The sequence below is a fragment of the Pelodiscus sinensis genome, chromosome 31 (genome assembly GCF_049634645.1).
Source record: "Pelodiscus sinensis isolate JC-2024 chromosome 31, ASM4963464v1, whole genome shotgun sequence".
In the NCBI taxonomy this organism is placed as follows: Eukaryota; Metazoa; Chordata; order Testudines; family Trionychidae; genus Pelodiscus; species Pelodiscus sinensis.
This window is the reverse complement of record NC_134741.1, coordinates 5698585-5705004: the sequence shown is the minus strand read 5'-3', so window position 1 is coordinate 5705004 and position 6420 is coordinate 5698585. Positions and strand designations below refer to the sequence as shown.

At 56.0% G+C, this 6420-nt stretch overlaps 1 non-coding gene across 1 annotated transcript; it reads right to left on the bottom strand.

Moving 5' to 3' along the window:
• Positions 1-764: 764 nt before the first annotated feature.
• Positions 765-838, bottom strand: TRNAI-AAU (transfer RNA isoleucine (anticodon AAU)). The gene has a single exon. It is a non-coding gene; the product is annotated as a tRNA-Ile (tRNA).
• Positions 839-6420: the final 5582 nt, after the last annotated feature.

The following is a 6420-nucleotide window of genomic DNA, read 5'->3' as shown; positions in this document are numbered from 1 at the left end:
TTGGTGGAAATCTTTGCTCCTATGGCTGAGCCCTTGTGTGGGTGCGTCTACACTGGGGTCTTATTTCTAGCAAAGTAGACACAGCAGAGTTGCACATGAAACAGGGATTTAAATAGTGCACACTTCATTTGCATACGCTCACCCATGCAGTGTTTTGAAAGTGAAAGGGCGTCTGGGGCTGCTGTATTAATTCAAACCAAGCCCCTTGGTTCGAACTAATGTTACTTGTCATTTTTTGCCCTCTCCTCCCTCCCAGCACACACCAATCCCCCCCCCCAACACACCCTCTTCCCACTTTCCTATCCCCCTCCCCCTGCTGGTAACACAAACAGGACTTTTCCCTATTGAAAGAACAAACTCTCTGGTTGAGGAATGTAGAACTGGGGAGGGGCTGGGGAAAGACCCTGGGAGGGGGAGGAGGCTGGGAGGAAGGGCTAAGACTGCAGGGCACATATGCTCTAGGCCTCCCGGTCATATTGAGTCTCCCTGTGTGGCTTGGGCTCCACTGCCTGCCCTTCCCCCCCAGCTGGTGCCTTGATGCCGCCACTGCAGCAGCAGGAATTTGGGCATCAGTTCCCCTGTTGTTGGGGACAGGAAGCCAGGCCAAAGCCCTTTCAGCCACTGGGGCTGTGCAGACTGGAGCCTCCTCCCCCCCCCCAGCTCTCTGCCCTGCTTCCTGCAAAGTTCACATTTTTGCTTGTTTCTGCTTCCCTGTCCATAGCAGGCAGCTAAAGGAAGGGAAGTCACCAAACCAAACACCCCTGTGGCCAGCATGGGGCTTGAACCCATGACCTTGGCGTTATTAGCACCACACTCTAACCAACTGAGCTAGCCGGCCTACAAAGAACTATGTCACCAGTGGCCCTTTCAAGAAAGGCGCCTCAGGCAGCTGCAGCGATGTCTCTGAAGCTGCCAAGGGCTCTTCTCTGACAGGGCCACTAGCGACTCGCTGTGACGTGGGCTGGCTAGTCCAGCTGGTTTGAGGGTTGGCCAAGGTGGCTGGCGGCTGGCAGACCCAGGGCAAAGAGGCAGCAGGAATCTCTTGCTGCCAGCACCTTGCCTCCCAGCTTCTTCCCTGCCAGCAGCAGCCGCAGCCCCTTTCGGCCACTGGGTCAGCCCTGGAAGGGTGGCAGGAAAGGGGCCTCAGATTCCAGGGTTCCGAGTCCTGAGCGCTGCCCTTGACACCCTAGGACCTGAACCAGCTGAATGAAACAGCTGAGCACTTTGCAGAGAACAGGCCATCGCCCTGCTGGGAGAGGCTCCATCGTGCACAGACTCTGCGCAGGGCCAGACAGCTGGGAGGAGGCTCTGGCCATGGACTTTCCTTTCCTCTCTGTTACATCCTGCACCTGGGGCTGAAAGGGACGTGGGCTGCAGGCTGGTCCTGCCCAGCTGCCTTCCCCAGGAGGAGCAGAAAATGCTCATTGAAGGGCTCACACATTGTCCCCAATGCACTTGCCTAAGGGACTGAATTCTTGCTGCCCCTGGGTGCACCCAAATGCCCCTTCTGAATGGATGGGCTCCCCAGCTCACACCCCTCCTGTAACACGAAGCTTGCAAACGGGGTTGATTTTCCTCCATCTCCCCTTGCTTGCTGCTGGGCTAAAAGAAATCCTGAAACCAGCCCCGTCTCCTGTCACTGGAGAGATGGCCCTGTGCTGGGATATGAGAGTATCCCAGGGATGCTCCTCACAGCCCAGGAGAAGAAGGGGTCTCTAGGAGGAAGGAAACCAAGTAAAGCAGGTCCCAGTGGGCATGAACTGGGGCACCAGTTTGGCCCAGTTGACTGGGGGGTGGTTGGTTCAGGTCCCATGGTATCAAGGGCAGCGCTCAGGACTCTGAACCCTGGAATCTGAGGCCCCATTCCTGCCTCCCTTCCCGGGCTGACCCAGGGGCCCAAAGGGCCTGCGGCTGCTGCTGGCAGGGAAGAAGCTGGGAGGCAAGGTGCTGGCAGCAAGAGATTCCTGCTGCCTCTTTGCCCTGGGTCTGCCGGCCGCCAGCCACCTTGACCAACCCTCAAACCAGCTGCACTAGCCAGCCCACATCACAGTGAGTCACCAGTGACCCTGTCAGAGAAGAGCCACTGGCAGCTGCAGAGACATCCCTTCAGCTGCCTGAGGCGCCTTTCTTGAAAGGGCCACTGGTGACATAGTTCTTTGTAGGCCGGCTAGCTCAGTGGGCTAGACCGTGGTGCTAATAACACCAAGGCCATGGGTGCTAGCCCCTGGGGTTTTGGTTTGGTTTGGTTCAGTGACTTCCCTTCCTTTAGCTGCCTGCTATGGACAGGGAAGCAGAAACAAGCAAAAGGCTGAGAGCTTTGCAGGAAGCAGGGCAGAGATCTGGTGGGGGGAGGCTCCAGCCTGCACAGCTCCAGTGGCTAAAAGGGCCTCGGCCTGGCTTCCTGTCCCCAAAAGCAGGGGACCTGATGCCCAAATTCCTGCTGCTGCAGTGGCTACCTCAAGGCACCAGCTGGGGGGCAGGCTCTGGAGCCCAAGCCACACGGCGAGACTCAATATGACCGGGAGGCCTGGAGCGTGTGAGCCCTGCACAGAGGCTGCTGCTGGTGGCCTGATTCAGTGGCCCAGCAGCTCAAGTTCCCCTGAACCAGCTTCTCCCCCTGGAGCCACCCCCCTGCGCTGCTGAGGCCCCTGACATGAGGCAGTGGGACCACCAGAGGAAGGTGCCAGCCTTAGCCCTTCCTCCCAGTCTCCTCCCCCTCCCAGGTCCTTTCCCCAGCCCCTCCCCAGTTCTACATTCCCCACATAAAAACCAGAGAGTTTGTTCTTTCAACAGAGAAAAGTCCTGTTTGTGTTACCAGCAAGGGGAGGGGGAGAGGGAGAGGGAAGGGGGTGTGTTGGGGTGTGTTCGGGGGAGGGGAGGCAGAGGGCAAAAAATGAGGAGTAACGTTAGTTTGAACCAAGGGGCTGGGTTTGAACTACTGCAGAAAAAAGGGACTCTGCCTCTGGTGCTGCGCTGTCCTCTCCAGAGCCTGCGTCCAGACAGTGCCCAACCAAGGGGGAGGGAAGGGCTGGGGGCTGTTCTGAAAGGCTGCTGGTGCCATTAGACCCTTTCTTAGCAGTGAGGGAGAGGGGGGAAAGGGGCCCTGAGTTAGCCTCTTGGGTCTCAGCTGCTGTAACATGTGACAATGAGGTGAGAAAAATGACTAGGCAGTGGCCATGGGAAACATCAGGCTGGTTTCCCTGAGTGGGAATCAGACCAGCAAGAGTTTTGTATCCTAGGCACTAGACCACCAGGGACACAGGACACATGCTTCTTTGCTCACCTGCACTAGCCTTTCACAGGATGAGGGGTCCCTTCTCCCTTGCCCAGAGGGGACAAGAACAGAAACCAAACAGAACATCAAAGCAGCCAGACTGGGCCATGCCAATTGCCCAACTAGCCCAGGATCCTGTCTCACAACAGCAGCCAATTTCATTGTCCCGAGGGAATCCTCAGGGCAGACAGTTATTAAATGATCCCTCCCGTCACCCATTCCCAGCTTCTGGAATACACCAGCTAGGGACACCTGCCCTGTCCATCCTGGTTAAATGCCATTGATTATGGCTGCCAGGGCTCCCAAAGTTGAGTAGCTCTGCATTAAGGGTTCTTATTAATGTCAAGAACCTCAAGCAATGTAAAGCCAGAGTGTGATGGAACTGGAAAGGAAAATGTTTACACTAGAAGGAATTTTTTCCAAGGGGGCACTTGGAGTTGAGACAAGGACCAGTTGAGCTGCAGTCAAAGACTCTACCCCTGAGCTACACCCCCATGGAAGTTAGCATCAGCAGCCAGTGTTGGGAACTGGGCAGGGAACAAGAGGCTTTTGTGTAAAACACAGCCCAGGTGCTACCCTTGGGCTTGGTCTGCACACTGAGCAGACGGGTGGGAGGGGTCTGATGCTGTCACATATGCAAGGCAAGTCACTCACCTGGCCCCTGGGAGGGACGGGGGATTTGTATATTTTAGGAAGGGTCCTGAGTCCTGGCTCCCAGCCACGCACCTTGGCAGAAAGACCAATGGTCCCTGCACAAAGTGCATTGTGGGAATAAGAGTTGGGGCAGCAGGAAAGGGGCCGGCCCCTCAGTACCAGGGCACAGGCAGGAGAAGATGGGAGTGAATCCTGCTACCTCTGCCATGGCTTGGCCCGGGAGGGCTGGGGTCTAGCAGCTTTTCAGCCCAGCTTTGTGGGAGGCCAGGTAGGAAGGGGCCTCTGGAGGCTCATAGCCCCCTGGCCTGCTGTGTCTGTGGAAAGGGGGGAAGAGGACACACACCTCTCACTGGGGAACAGGGCGCATGGATCCCACTCATTGCTGCAGAAAATGAAACAGGCTGAGCATTTTGCATAGACCAGGCCAGAGCCCTTCTCCTGTCCCTGGAGAGATGGAAATGGGGCCGTTCCTTGTGGGGAAAGAAGTGGGTGTGTCGGGAGTGGGGTTCGAGTTCAAACCTCTTCACAGACCAGATCCCCACATTAGGGGCAAGAAAGAGCCTTGAGTCAGGCAGTGGAGAACACTTGGCTCCTGAGATGGGATAGTAGGAAACTTTTCCCACACAGCCTGGCTAGCTCAGTTGGTGCATGAGACTCTTAATCTCGGGGTCATGGGTTCAAGCCCCCTGCTGGGCGGTGCCCTTCCTTAACTCTCATTCTCAGCCTGTGAGCAATTGGCTCTCACTTTTCATCAGGGTTTTAGAAAGAAAAAGTCTAGTCCTGGGGTCCAGCTTTAGTAGAACCAAAGAGAGAACCAACTGCAATTTCCATCTTCTGAGGAGAAGGGAAGAGGATTTTCTTCTCCTCAGTTCTAGCCACATCAGCCGAGGGGGGAGAAAAAATAACCCTCCGCCCGCTGATTGTCCCCTGCACCTTCTGGCGCAAGAGCCTCTTCCACAACAATGGTGGCTCATTAGATATGCAAATGAGGCTCACCCTCTCCCTTGGACACTTGCCACTGCCCCTACCGGCCGCCTGCCAGCCACTCCCTCCAGCCACCCCATCTATGCTGCTGTGTGTGCCAGTGTCTCACCACACTGTGAAATCAGACCAGAGACGGACACTGTCAGTAAACACTCATATCGGAAACGCTCCTCTGGATGCTGGGCCCACCAGAGCCCTGTGCCGCTGCCATCTGCCTGCTCCGTGGACATCTTCCCATTGCAGAGCGCGCCGAGCCAGACTGTGACTAGACAGCCCCTCTCTGGGCACCCAGGGGCTACATCTACGCTGCAGGCTTCTTGCTCAAGAATGGCCATTCTTGTGCATAAACTTGAGGAACATCTACTCTGCGCGTGCGTTCTTGTGCAAGTAAATTTACAGCAAAATGAAGGAAAAGGGCTTCTTGGGCTAGAGTTATTCCTCTCCCCATGAGGAATAAACCCTCTTGTGGAAGAGCTCTTGCACAACAAGGTAGTATGAATGGGCAACAGGGTTTTTTTGTGCAAGAAATCCCTATGGCTAAAATGGCCATCAGAGCTTTCTTGCACAAGAGAGTGTGCACACTGCCACGGACATTCTTGCGCAAAAGCACATGACAGTGTGGACGTGCTCTTGCACAAGACATTTTGCACAAGCACTCTTTCACAAAACAGTTCTTGTGTAAGAAGTCTGCAGCGTAGATGTAGCCAGGGGCTGTTTGGGTTTGTTACCAGCACTGAGCTTTGTACAACAGCCCAGGAAACACTGTGAAAAGCCAAAACCTTCCCGCCCTGGGTGTCCCTGGCCAGACGGCGAGTGGCACAAAGATTTCTAGCAGTGATGGCTTTGGGTAATTGGCAACAGCTTAGATGAGGTGGCTGAGTGGTTAAGGTGCTAGACTGCTAGTTCATTGTGCTCTACACGCATGGGTTCAAATCCCATTCTCATTGGGTGTTTGCAGCCCTTCCTCTTGCTTCTCCCAGCTCTCTCTTCAGTTCAGTGCCAGCCCCTCCTGTACCCCTGCCTGCCCCAGCTCCTCCCACTGCAGCCTGGGGAAAGGGGAAATCTCCACAGAGACACTCCCAGATGGGACCCTCAATCCCTTCTGCCCTCAAGGGGAAACCTCACAAAGGAGATTCCAGGCAGCCAGGCCATGGGGGTCTCTGAGATGCCCCAGCCCTGCAGCCTGTCCCACCTGGCTCTTGCAATGGACCCTCTGTGAGGTCACTGCCCCCCAGCCAATGAGCTGAGGTGCTGCAAAAGTTTCTTGTGATGTCACTGCTGCCTTGCAGGCTCATGTCCTGCCCCTGGCCAGCCCCTTGGCATGTGTGAGCTGCTCCCCCTCTGCCCCCGTCACTCAGGGCTGGTTCTGGGGCTCAAGCAGGGAACATCAGAGGCTGCTCAGGGGGCCACATGCCCCCAAGGTCACCTTTTAAATGTCAGGGCAAGCCAGGATCTATCCTGTCCCTTCCCCAAGACCCCACCCCTTTGCTGAGCCCCTGCCCTCCCCA